Raw genomic sequence first — 14,106 nt, 5'->3', positions numbered from 1 at the left:
ATCCTTTGTGAGCACTGTCTTCCTCAGTTACTTCAAGATAAGACTTGGACTGTTAAACTGAGCAGAGTTGCCATTTTTGAGGATAACAAAAGGTAAGGCAAAAGAACAGTGCATTACACAAGCAAGCATCTGATAAGTTCTGTTACAAGAACACCCTCACAAGAGGAACTGTACTCTATTCCTACTCAGACCTCAGAACAACTTACACATCTTGCCCAGTCACAATTGGGACAGTGATTTCAAGGAAGGACAACTCGATGCAACTCAGCATAGATGCTATTATCCACCTCTAAGCAAATTTAGAAAGCAGTGATTGAATTGCAAATAGTGAACCTGAGAAAGACAAATAGGTTTTCATGGCAGGGAATAGCTCTCCCATGACATTTAGGGGAATATCCTGCCTGGTTTCCAGCAGTCTGGTGTCCCCTGGTTGATTGACTTGTTAATTGACTGCAGGGAATCAACCACTACCAGATATTTAAGTCAAGGATTTTTTCAAGTATGTTCTCTAGGGTAGGGTTTGGGGGTGTTTTTTGGGAGGGTTGTGCTTGTTGGGTTTTTTGTTTGTTTTAATACCCAAGAGGTGCCAACAGCGACTGGAGGTTTTCCAGTATATGAAGTACTCACAATTGCTCTCCCCAGCATGATCTCTTAATAAAATGCTACTCTTAAAGGGTATTTTGATAGGATGTCTCCCCTCTTACCAGTCTTACTTTCATTAAGTGTGTGGGTGTTCCACATCTTTAAGACTCTTCTATCCATGAATCCCAGTTGCTGGGGGAAAGGGAGAGATACAGCTCACTTCCTTCAGAAAAGAGGCTGAAAAGGGTCCTGCCAAAGCAGCTGTGTTAATTGTAAAGACATACATACTCTCAGTGCCAAGCACAATGTACAAATCATTCTGTGCTGCCTCAGTTCTGGACTTCCAGAGCTCATTTGGTGGTTTCCATAAGGGATTGAACCCTCCCTGTTAATGCTTACGTATGTTATGCTCATTGACAGTGCCACTCTTACACATGAACTGTTAGCTAGAGAAATTATTTTAGCATTCATATGGAGACTGGTGTGTAGCTCAAAAATAATTCTAAAGCAGTATTGTCTGGACAAACTGCCAGAAATTTCTGTTTACTGCTAGGATTCAGAAGGAAAGCTGGTGGTTTCTCAGCACAAACAATGTTTCCTCCATTTTCTTTAACATTGCTCACGTGACCTTTGGAAGCCAACTGTAAAGGAAAAAAAGCATCCTCTGGTTTCCTTAAGGAGAAGTTTCTATCTGGGTCCAACTGGCATTTTCAACAGGAAGTCTAAGTTTTATGGCCATGCTTTGGAAAGAGGTAACCTTAAAATACTCTTGAAAAGTCATTTCCTCAAATGCTAGTTTAGGTATACCCAAAATAGCAAAGGCAAAATATATTTCTTGTTTTGCCAAATTAATTGAAAAATTACTTCAAGGAAAGGAGGGAACCCTGCCAGCATATACACCATTAAAAAAGCCATATACATGCTTTCTATCATATTTTATCTAAGCAGAGATGCCTCAAACACCTTGAAATAATAGGCCTTTTGGGTTTGGCAAGAAAATAACTGTCATGTTTACAGCTATGCTATGGCTTTATCAGCAGAAGCAAACAAAGTTTTCTGATTTATATACTCAGAAATGGGGTTGAGTGGGATTAGTTGGTCAGGTCATTAAAACCACAAGCCCATTGCATAGTCACTGAGGAAAACCTCATTTCCAGGGCTACTCAGCTGCTATTTCAGGGTTGCTTCCAGCCACTTCCAAGGCTAAAATTCACACAGCTTTGGATTTCTAGCTCCCCAAAAAGAAGCAGTAGCCATATCAAAACATACATTGTATTTTCACCTTCTCTCTGGTGTCTTCCTTTCATCATCTTCTAAATTCCTTTATTATCATTTTTATTTGGAGCTTATTTTTTAAGTTCCAAGAAAAAAATTCTGCTTCACCTGTCAATGTCCTAGGATGTGAAACTGTCATTATCTCATTCATCTCCTTACTCAGGCTGAATGAATATTAAGTATCATACCTTCTAAGAACTTAGTCATAGTAATTTTATGGAAAAAAAATCAATGTCTAGAACTAGATAAGAATTACTCTTTTAAAAAAAATGCATATTCCCATAAGGAATAGCTATACAGGTCTAGATAAAAGCCTCATTTAACCAGAATTACCTCCTAAACTCAACTATGCTGTTAAAGTGTCACTTACTCTCCAAGAAACTCTACCATGTAGCCATAAAACACATTTTCATACCATTCTATAAAGCTTGTCAAGCAGCTTTCAGATTTTTGTGCTTTAAAACATTTGAGATTGAGTTAAAAACAGGAGAGAAAATCTTAAAGATAATTCCATTATTGGATCATACCGATACTCCATGAAGTCTGCGCTCCTGGACCTGGTATGTTCAGTAACGAATGATTCCAGAAGGTCTTCCAAGAAAGGAAACATAATACACTGCCAGTATGGAAACAGTCTTTCTAAACTGTACTGTGTACCTGAAGCAAGCAGGTTTATCCTTCTTAGTATAAGTCTGGATGTTCTTATCTATACACATGTCCTCCTTATCATCTGTTTATCTCTTGGACATCACAAGATACTGTGGTAATTTCCAGAATCTGTTGTTTCTGAATGATACGCACTTATTCCACAGCTTTAGTTTTTACTGAAATATTTGATGACTAATATTCTTACTGATGATCAGTTTCTTGAAGTTTCTAAGCAACTGTTAAACAGGATTTTTAGTTTTCTGGTTTCCAGAGTAAAATGCAACTCATTAAAGTGAGCATGCAAAGCTGACCTGAAATTGAAACCATTAGACTTACTTTAACATTGTATTTGATTTAAAATGTTTGACAGGTCTTTTAGGCTGTGTATCTTTTCTGAAATGTCACAGTGAACAGCAGTTCTTCAACAAGCCTCATTACATTCAGTGCATAATATCAGTCAATGTAAAGAGAATGAGTATTAGCATCACATTCAATTCACTTTATATTGGTAAAGCTTTCTGTCTTAGGACTAACATGTTAATAACCATGTGAATGCTTGTGTTCATTAAATGCATTTCTTCCAGCAGTTTGGAGCAACAGTGCCAGAAATAGTCTCAGTCTGATGTCAGTTTTGCATGCTCACTTTAGTGAGCTGCATTTTCGTCTGGAAACCAGAAACAGTGCCAGAGGTATATTGCACTAAAGATATTCACATTGTTACACAAATGGAATGATTAAATTTAGCATCAAGTTACAGGTTGCTCTCTAAACCATTCAGTTCCACCAATGAATGAACAAGTTTGTCTATGCATCCTCTGAAGTTCAGCTGTCAGGACAAGCCTTGAACAACTCAAAAGCTATTAGCCAACTAGCTCTGCATGCATCCTTTGCTTGTGATTTTTGCCTCCATGACTGGACAAGCAGCACTATGCACATCAGACAACAAAACCTATCAGAACATGAAAACCTATCAGAAGCCATCAGTTCTTTTGAGCTTTAATTTAATACCTGTCAAGATCAGTAATGGGTGAATATTGAGAAGACAACAGCAAAAAACCCTAAAGAAAAAGCAGTTAGTCATCTACCGATAACATTTATTAAAAGGCATTGAGCCAGTATTAAGCAAACAATCCCAAAGACTTACCCTGCTAGATAGAAGAATGCAATCCTCAAATAAAAAGCTTATTCTCAATACCACGTAGAGCAAGCCACTGAGCTCAACTGCGCTTCCCACCCCGTAAGTGTTTATACAGTCAAAGCAGAAAATTTAGTATTTGGTCGATATCAGCCCTGCCAACATTGGACAAACCCAAAGAGAACAAACATGTTGTTTCTTTAAGCATGTAGTGCTTGAGCTGTTAGCCATTGTAAAAACATTAGCAGTGAGAATGAAAATAATGAACATTACTGGACCAAAACAGGAAAAGCAGATTTCCACCCACTCCCCACCCCCCCAGTTATAGCCCTGGTACTTTTTTCTCCAAAATATATCATGTCAAAGGAATGTGCCTTTCTTTGCCTGCTGACCTCTCATTTAGAGAAGTATGCTATTCAGCATCATTTAGTGCACAAAGAGCAAAGAAGTTTAACCATTTCAAAGGAATGCAGAAGTTTAGCTCTGGTTATAGGCTTCTTCTGAATGCTTATCACATAGCTTAATATCAAGCACATATTGGATGAGAAAGAACAGTAACTCAGAGATGGCCCCCTTCCACACTCACCCCTTCTCTTCCCTCCCATGCTAAATAGCTGCCAATTCCTTGTGAGACGGCAACAGCTTCAGGTAACAATTCAGTTCTAAGGATGTCCATGTTGCACTTTAAGTCAAGAAATCATGATCTACCAAAACATTTAAGAAACCAAGTTACAAGCCTTAGTGCCAAGAATTCAACTTTTTATCTAACGTAGATTTACATGGCAGAAGGCCCAAATACTGACCAGTCCCTATACCTGATCTCAGGCTAATTAACAGCTCTTAGTAGAGACAAAGCCTTTATAGCACTAAGAACAGCAGAGCATAAAGTTATGGCTAACAAAAGAGCTGAGAGGGGAAGTCTGCTTTACTTTATATACATATTTAGAAATTAATTTTCTCAGATATACCATCTTTAGCGTAACAAGCAGATTCAAAACTATCAAAAGTAAAAGGAAGTTTAACAATTTCTTCAGCCAGCTAGGATGGAGATGAGTGATGCAAGATGAACTGGAATTACACTAAGAACAGCTCAGAACAGTAGTGAAATATGGATTCTTGTGATCCGCAACAGACAGGTAATGACCACATAAAGCTTCATCGTCTCAGACCTCAATTGCTTTAAGTGTCCAGTAATTTCCTCAGAATCAAGAATCCTTTGTTCTCAGGGCAAATTTTCTCAAAGTCACAGAGCTCTCATAAAAACTTGAACACAGCCATTAATCCCAGATACTGACATTTAGAAAACAGTGCAGCTACATTTCTGATCCTCTCCCTTTACGATATTGCTAGATCACCCACAGGGCTGCAATTGAAGGTTGGGGTTTGGGTTTTTTTGTCTGTCTGTTTTAATTTGCTTTACCTTTTCTTGAATCCTCTTGTCTTTCACTGTCGATACAAGTCTCCAAATTGCATGGATAGGAAGCTTTATGAAATAGAAGACAGACCTCTTATCTAGCAGATTATCCATAATTTAAGCAATTTCTGTTACTGCACAGTTAAAGAGTCTTCTCCGTCTGGAGTCTGAGATCTGAATGCATGTTTTCTGCCTCTTCCCAAAGATCAGTAGTCCTTGACTGTTGCACAATCCTTTTCTGCAGAACAGCTGGTGAAAACCAAAACATCAAGTGCACAGCCTACAACAAATGACCAGTGTTAAAGTGCCACAAGGGCAGTGTGAGCTGGAAGAACTGAGGGGCAGTTCTACCAGTGCAAAAATGCAAATAATTTCCCTGACAGCATGCTGTAACAGCCCTGCTCCTGGTAAGAATATTCGGCTGTAAAAAAAAAATAATCAAACAACAGTAACTAGGTCCTGATTTTCCCTACCCCTCTTGCCACAAAGAACAAACCTTAATGCCTCTTAAAGCTTGTTCAGCTGCAGTAAAGTGGTTAGAAAACTGCTGTTTCTAGCATATTCCCCCCTCCTCCTCAAGCTGTATTTCACCGACTGCACTGTCTGATTTCACTTTTGTTTCGCACACAATCCTGTTATGTGGATTTCAGCCAGATAAATGCTTTCTTTCTTTCTCCGCTTTCCAAACTGGAACTGCAAGGCACCAGTTACAAGGCATAACAATGTAAGCTCAGATAAAGCTTAGCTTGCAGTTGGAGGTTTTGCCTCGAATCTTACCTGCAAACTCATTCCCTTTCAAGTCATTACATTTCCTCTTTCTGTGAGCCCTTCTCTGCTTTGTGCCTTTGATCAGCAGAGAAGTAGTTAGTGTTTGCCTAGCTTTTGTAGTGGATGGAAGAGCAGCAAAGCACACTTCCATCAGTTATCATCCTAAATTCTTAAGGTTTAGAGTTATGGAAATTTGGCTTGGGTCCCCCCAGACCCTCCCCTTTGTTGTTAATCTTTTAAGCAGAAAAGTCCCAGAGAGAAGCTGGCTTCTTATTACAGCAAGGCAGTTCAGTCTGCACCACAACTCCACAGCCATTGGAGATTAACTCAAAGTCTTTAAAGTCTTTGCTAAGGTATATTTCAGTCTATAGGAAATTATTTAGACCTTGGCTAATACTACAGAATTTGTCCCAAAGCTATTAAATACAGCTGCCACAGACTAACCAGCCAGAGCAACATTATGTGCCTCCTGCACATCAACAGCTGTGGAAGGCAAAAGAAATAATTTCTTTACCTTGTCAGCACAGTTTGTGGCAAGTCATTCATATGGTGGGGAAGTAATACAGCTTTTGCAGGACTTTTCTCCCACTCATCCCTTCTAGGTCTCACAGCTATGCAAAAATATTTCAATGGATCCAGGAAAGGATCCAAGACAGATTTTCATGTTTGTTTTCAGTGTTAGCTCATCCCACACTTCTCACACATATCCTTCCCTTCAGGTTTGGAGGGTTGACACAGGCAACCATCCTGACATTCATGCTTGGAAACCTGCCTTCAGCAAATCGATTTCATGTTCCTAAAGGACCATTTGGCTGCTTATACTTCAGCCCATCTCTCTGGAGGACACCAGGCCTGCTTACAAGGTGATCTTCCAGTTTTACTTCACTTTCCCCATCTAGAGATGCCAGCCAGTTTTGAGCACTCAGCATAATACCTCTCCTGCCCTCATTTTGGTACAAATACATGCCGAGTCAGAAACACTGCTTCTGTGCTTTATCAAATTTATTGGCACTTGTGTGGCTCTGACCAGCTGCACAGCAGAGGAAGAAAACTGGAGTTGTCAGCACTGGGAACTGCCAAATACACTTGTTGCTGTGAAGCCAGGGGAATGTTATGAAGATCAGTGAAACATCACAGCGTGAAGATTTTAATTGTAAACACTCTGCAAAGCCAGAATTGCCATAAGCAGAAAGACAGGGATAGTAAAACTGAAGACAAGCCACAGACATAGATGATTCAAGTAGGTGAAAGCATTGAGCTCCACTTTACTGTAATGGTTCTTTTAAAATGGACAAATACTAGGATATATTTGTTTTGTATAACCTGTAACTTCTACCTAAGATCAGTGTTACGGTTTATGCCATTCACTGAAAAATCACACCAGGCTGAAGATGCTTCTTCACAAAGTTCTGAAGTGCATGACCAAGCTCTTCCAGAGGAATGGATCACTTAACTGGCAGGCTTGTTTCAGGCTAGCCTAACATCAGCGCTCCAGCAGCCCATGTACACCCACCTCTTAGATGCTGCATAGGGGTACTTACTGAGCACAAAGGGAGACATATGCAGTAATCCAGATGGCTGGAGCCATCAAAGTGTAGGAGGACATCATCTGGTTGCTACATAACTTGGCCTTAGCCAATATCAGAAGTCTACATTTTCTTTAATATCCCTTAAACTCCTTACTGCAACAGAGATGAAGTATTAAACTGGCTTTCTTAACTAGAAAAATGTGCAATAACAAGAGTAAGTCAGTGGTACATATCACTAATGTTCTCCCCCCTTCCACCCCCCTTTAAGAAAGATAGTAACAAGCCAAGGGAAGCAAAGACAAGCTTTCAACATGCTACATCAGCTGTCAGAATGTTTTAGTTTAAGAGTTTTAGTGAAAGATTCTCTTTTCTCTGGTTTAAAATAATGTGACAAAAATTTCCTAACAGGCATTTTGACACCTGAAGGAACAGTTTCTTCCTGTTGTGCCCTGTGTTTTTGTTAAAGAAATCCCATGACTTCTTATGCCACAATATATTTAAAAGGCAATGAAAGAAATATAGACACTTCAGGTTTACCTAGGAACAAACCCAATTTATACTAAAATAATGATCTACTATGTATTCAGAAAACAGCAGAGAACACAGACTAAACCCCTCAGCTCTGGCATGGCAACTATCCAGTATCAACAAGAATAGCATTAACCTATTTGTTTAACTAATGCATGTTCTATCAGTCAAGGTGATTTCAGCAGCTCCCATACAGCATTTAAACAGCCCCTGCCCCATATTATAAAAATCTTTAATGATAGCAATAAAGTATATCACTATCAGTCAAAATCTACAAACAGCATCCAGATCCTGTTGTAAAAGATGTCAATAATTCTCTTTTTATTGAATAAAAAATAATATATATATGCGCATCTATACAGGTATATGTGTATACCTATATATATGTATGCACACAAAACACATAGAACACAAATACAGACTTTGTCCTACTACTCCCTGTGAGTAACTGGACAGACAGGTTGCAAGATATAACTCTTGCTCATTGTGAGCTGTTTTGTCATCTTCTACCATCTTGACGTCTCAGCTAAAGACCTCCCTCTTTCAAAACCTTTCATTTCAAAGTTTCTTAGGCCAAGTATTCTCTATCCCAATGAAACCATGCCTTTTGCATCCTTTAAGGATATAGGATATGCTTAAAGGAAGCATGGTGTTTTGGGTTTGTGTATTGTCACAATAAGAATTTGCTTCTTCCTCCATCTCTCCCCACCTCATTACTTTGATAAGTAACAGTAATTCCAACATAGCTGTTAGTATAAGATTTTAAACTCATTTAATTTCCTGTTCTTGTGGGCAGGATATATTAGTTCAATTCTAGTTAAAACCTGATCCAGTTCCTTTTTTATTTTGAATGATGCAAACGCTGATCTTCAATATGAATCACTGATTTAGATTTTCTAAGATTTTAATGAAACAGTATATTTTTAGTTCCACGTCTAGTTATGGGCTCCCCAGTACAAGAGAGACATGGGTATAAGTGGAGTAAGTCCAGCAAAGTGCCACAAAAATGATTAAGGGACTGGAGCATCAGTCATAGGAGGAGAGACAGAGAGAGCTGGGACTGTTCAGCCTGGAGAAGAAAAGGCTCAGTGGGATCTTCTTAATGTACATAAATACCTGAGGGGCTGAAATGGAGAAGAAAGAGCGAGACTTGTCAGCACTGCCCTGTGAAAGGACAGGAAGCAATGGGCACAAACTGAAATACAGGAAGCTCCATCTAAAAATAATTATTTAATAAGCCACTGTAATAGTGATTAATAACTGGAACTTGCTGCTCAGAAAGGTTGTGGAGTCTTCAACCTTGGAGATATTAAAAACTTTACAATCCGTTCTGAGCAGTCTGCTCTTTCTGACTGTATTATTCTGACTGAACAATAGTATTGTACTAGATGATTTCCAGGGGTCCCTTCCAACCTCAGCTATTGTACAACTCTGTGAAATTACAAGCCATTACTATAAAAAAGTCCTAAGCATATGCAATTGGTATCATTGATTCTGTGTAAAAATAAGTGCTTTTTAAGGAAAGAAGATACAATTTTAAAAAATGTCACCAGTAAACTGATTCCCAAGCGTATAGTTTCATTGTTGGTGCAGTGCCAAAATATAACATTTAGTTTTACTGTAAGAAAGAATTTACCTGAGTCTTTATAATGACTCTCAAACATTAAACAGTACTTTTGTGTAGAAGCATTCTCACAAACACACAAATAACTACATAAACTACAAGTTATGTGGCTAATAGCTTACTTGGGACTGTTTGACCAGATAACTGGCCTATAACTCCTCCTAGCCACTGAAATATTTTGAGATTTTTTTTCTACCTCTCCCACACATGCATGAAGCAGTCTGCTTCCCCCTTTTCTTCCTAGAGACATCTCAGTTCCCAAAAGTACCAAGTCATGAGAAGCAGCTGCCTGCAATGGTACCTCTGCTTTGCCAGGGCCTCAATCTAGATGAAGTCACTTTATAAAGAGACACCACAGCTCTAAAAAGAAGGCTCAAAAGCAGCACCCATCTCTCAAAACTTCTTTCCTTGGTTATGTTATTCATGGTCATCAGCCTTCCACACCAATCAGAAGATACCGTTAATTCAGTTTTGTGGCTGGTAGGAACAGGCTGGTAAGACAGTAAATGAAGGCTGAAAGTTCTGCTCTTATATCCTGCTACATTTTCCATGACTGAAGCAGCTCCTTCCCATTGCATTTTGCAAAGTACAGGAATGCATCAGGAGCTGGCATCAATGGATCATATGCAGGGTGCCCGATCAGGTGCCACCTAGCTGAAAGATGGATTGTCAGTGGAGCACACTGTGCTCACGTGCCTCTCCAAGGCTGTGTACACATATCTATCACCTCTGCATCGTGTTCAGAAACTTTATTCCTTTACCATCCAACCTTGAGGTCACAATTAAAGAGTTTATTTCACAAGGGTGACTTGTTGAAGCTTTACACTTGCATTGCCACACTAGAAACACAGAATAGATATCCTTATGGCTGCTGTCCTACAAATGGCCTCCCTTTTACTCTCTCTACAGCCAAAAAAGCTTTTTGTCTTTTTAAAGCTGTATGGTATTGGGATTTGTGCCCCATTTGTTACTTGCTCTCCTAAGTTCTTCTCTGCATTACAGACTTGTAATCGGCAGCCTTCCATTTTATAAAGTGTTACCCTTAGTGCACTGTTTAACGTTTATCTAAATTAAAATCTCACCGTATTTAAAATATACCTTTTACTCCAAAATCTCTGGATCAATCACTCTGTAGCTACAGCCTGGCCTCTGCAAATTTCATCAATGCATGCTTTGTTTTTTCTTCCAGATTGTTTAATAGAAACCTTAATTAGGGTTTTCATTAATTAATACCAAACTCAATACTGATTGGGAGATATCCCATTTGATAGCTCCCTTGCCACTGGTGTTTCATTGTTAATTGTTCTGACATTGTAGCCCAGGCAATTCTGTATTCATATTAAAGGATTATGAAGCAGAGAAAGGCTTTTTTCCTACTGAATTCTTCCTGAAGGAGCTTCCCGCACATAGCGACAAGAAGCCATGATAGAGTTAGGTAACAGAAATCCACTGTGTTTTATTTGCCTACTGAACACATAATATACTGTGAACTATTAACTTTGCCAGAATAGAAAAGATAACTAATTGTTCACAAATGTCTCAAAAGAGCATGAAAGCATCTTCCTCACTGTGCTGGTAGGCTGTGGGTTAGTTTTAGGGTGCTTGACAGAGCAGCAGGGCTAGAGAGGCCAGGCTGAAGTCCACTGCTTGTGAACCTGGCAGCCAGCTGAGCTTCTTCTCGCCTCTAACTCTCTCTCATCCAAGGTCCAACATGTTACATCACCACAGTCTTGTTTGCCTAACACAATTAATCATCCTATAGAGCTGTTGTGCAGTAGCTATCCTCAGATTTGCCTTGAAGCACAGGAAATCAGCCAGCCTATCCAAAACCCCAGTAAGGTCCTAGCCAACAGAAGATGCTTGAGGGGGTGTGTGTAGTATTGCAATGAAGGGGGCCTTTTCTCATTAGCCTTCATTTCACAGACATACAGATCTTCCAGCTCTGAAGAGGACTCATCTGAATGTTTTCCACCTCTTATTCAGAAGAGTCCTATGCAAACGCACTTTCACTCGAGGTTTGCCTCAGGTGGAGAGCACTTAAGTCCTGGTTTTTAATAGGCCCACTTATTTGAGACATAATTGGAGACATACAAGGTCAGATTATTAACAAACCCCTCCTATTTAAGTACAGGCTTTACAGAAATTGCATACTGGACATCAAGGATTAGATCTACACATCTTCTTAGGGATAAGAGATTCATTCTTGCTAGGAGCCCCATAAGATTAAAAAAAATATTAGATTTTTAAAGCCTCTTTTCAGAAAAGTTATAGTAAGACCCAAAAGTCCTGCTTGTTTTTGAGTTACCTTCCTCCTCTTCACACCTAAACAAGAGAAGTCTTTTCCAAACTGAGTCAAATTCCAGCAAGTCACCCTTAAACACTTGGCACTAGGTTTTCAAATTATTTCTCACATAAGACTAGGAAAGATAACAGAAAAACCTCAACATGCATTCTGTCAGATTTGACATACAACTTTCTCCTTGAAATTAAGGAGACACTTCACTAAAGCAGAAGTGGTATCTTGTAGCAACTCAACCTTGCTTCTCAAACCTGCTGCTCAATATACTGTGCTGTATTTCCTTGTGGCTTTATACCTATATAAACCTTTTTTCTTTCTAAACATAGTTACCATTCAACAGCTCAGAACCAAAAATAACTAACCAACTAACCTTTTTTCCCATCTTCTCATGGGCTGTAATTCTTCTTTTCCGAAGACCTTCCAAATGTTCCTCTAGGAACATGTCTCTTGGTAAGGCTACTACACACCACAGAAAAACAGAAGGGGGTTGCAATACTGAATTTATAAGGGCTCACCTTGCGGCCCCTTCCTTTCACTTTAAACCACCTGGCCTAGCCCATGGTTTAAGAAGAGTACTGCTAGGTAATTCTAGGGGTTTTTTTCCTCTTGTCTTCACAAAGATCTCAGACTTCAGGCTGATGAAGTAAGCAAGCAAGGACAGGAGAGGAGATACTGTAAGTGAAATGTGACTTATCCTAGAGTATAAGATGTGAATCCTGCCAATAACATGGTATAAAGGATCTAATTGAAAGCATATATGTAATTTGAAAGCTGGTGGAGAGTAAGGACCAAATGCTGAGCACCTGAAACTCCAGGTGCAATTTAATAGTTCAAGCTGCTTAGAATCTACTGAAAAAGCCCATACCCTGCTTTGTAAGAGACTTCATTTATAAAAGGTTCACCTGTCAGGCCAGTTCATTTCTCTGTTGATCAGATAAAAAGAAGAACATGTTGGAAACCTACATACAGCTAAAAGGAATAATCAGCACAATAGTAGAATAAAAGCCTGGCCAATAGGCTCTGACTTTCATGTACTAAATTGTCAAATGGCTGACTTGAAGAATGGTATTTGGAAGTAAAAAGACATTCAGAAAATGGATTCTAGAAAATTATGTCTGGTTTAGACTTTGTATTTTTATATATCAAAGGATGCTCTTCCTAGTAGCTGCATGTCAATCTGTTCTTTCTGCTTTGTACACACTCCAAAAATTATTTTAGGATTCAATTACCTGTCAGTTTGAGATAGCCTAGATCTCTAGCGCAGAGGATATACAGCTACTTTAAAGACATCAAGCAGAAGGTATTGCGTGCATTATGCATGGATGATCCAAAAAAGTATGCCTAAGAGAATGAGATGAGGATGTATTATTTTCTCTTTTAGAAACCAAGGATGTGTCTAACTGGGAGCACCTATAGCTGGATGTATGATCATCTGACAAAAAACAACTGCAGAAGTGCAAAGACATGAGACAGATCATGGTCATGAATAGTCATACAAAAGCTTTTATATGAAGAAGGATTGAAAAGATGCAAACTGTTTAGAGCAGGCAGGAGACAGAGAGAGGGAAATGAATGACAGTACAGAAGAACAAGGTACAGCAAAGAAGAGCTGAGGTCTTATTTGCTTTTACCCTACACAACGGAAGAACCAAGCCACAGCACATCTGAAATGCAGGAAAGAATTCTCTTTTTTTAATAGATTTTCTTTTGAATAAAATAGGAAGTGATTAAAACATGGAAATTTTTTTTCTGCATCTGTCATCTCAGAGGCCAAACATTACTCAGATTCAAAAGAAGATTGGATAAGTAAGCATATAATGGGAACATTCATTAGAAAGGGTACAGGCTGGGATATGAAGTGTGCTTCAGGGCATAAGTCCCTCATCAACTCTATAGTATTAGAAACCAGACTTTTATAAGCAGTTATCCTGGTAGACAGGGAAAGAGTTGTTAATTTATTTATAATGCTTTTGATCCAAAACACAAGGGGAGGATATAGATGCAAAAGGAAATACGAATAGAATTAGCAAAAATACAAACAAATCAACATGTGATGACTTATGAGGAAAAACCCCAACTTACTCTTTAGAAAAAGGAAAGGGATGAAACACCAATTAATCAGCTAGAGAGAAATGGAGCAAGGTTCTGAGGGTAGGCACAGTAAGGTGCAAATGTAAGCAGACAGGAAAAGTGCTCCAGGTCTCTAAGTGGAAGAAAAAAATGCACCACAGTTACAAAGAGGGTTGAACAGAACTGTGGCATATTGAAGAGATGAATAAATGGATTTTTTATTAAAAGAAAAAT

General features: G+C 38.9%; 1 protein-coding gene across 1 annotated transcript in view; it reads right to left on the bottom strand.

The window, feature by feature from the left end:
• ATP2C1 (ATPase secretory pathway Ca2+ transporting 1) overlaps window positions 1-2,404 on the bottom strand; it is a 64,451-nt gene extending 62,047 nt beyond the window's left edge. The window contains exon 1 of the mRNA XM_027793750.2: window positions 2,385-2,404. The gene's annotated coding sequence lies outside the window, so the exon portion shown is untranslated. The remainder of the gene's footprint in view (window positions 1-2,384) is intronic.
• Between the last annotated feature and the right edge of the window lie 11,702 nt (window positions 2,405-14,106).

Source organism: Falco peregrinus, chromosome 5 (assembly GCF_023634155.1).
Source record: "Falco peregrinus isolate bFalPer1 chromosome 5, bFalPer1.pri, whole genome shotgun sequence".
Taxonomy (NCBI): domain Eukaryota; kingdom Metazoa; phylum Chordata; class Aves; order Falconiformes; family Falconidae; genus Falco; species Falco peregrinus.
This window is presented reverse-complemented; position numbering and strand designations above follow the sequence as displayed.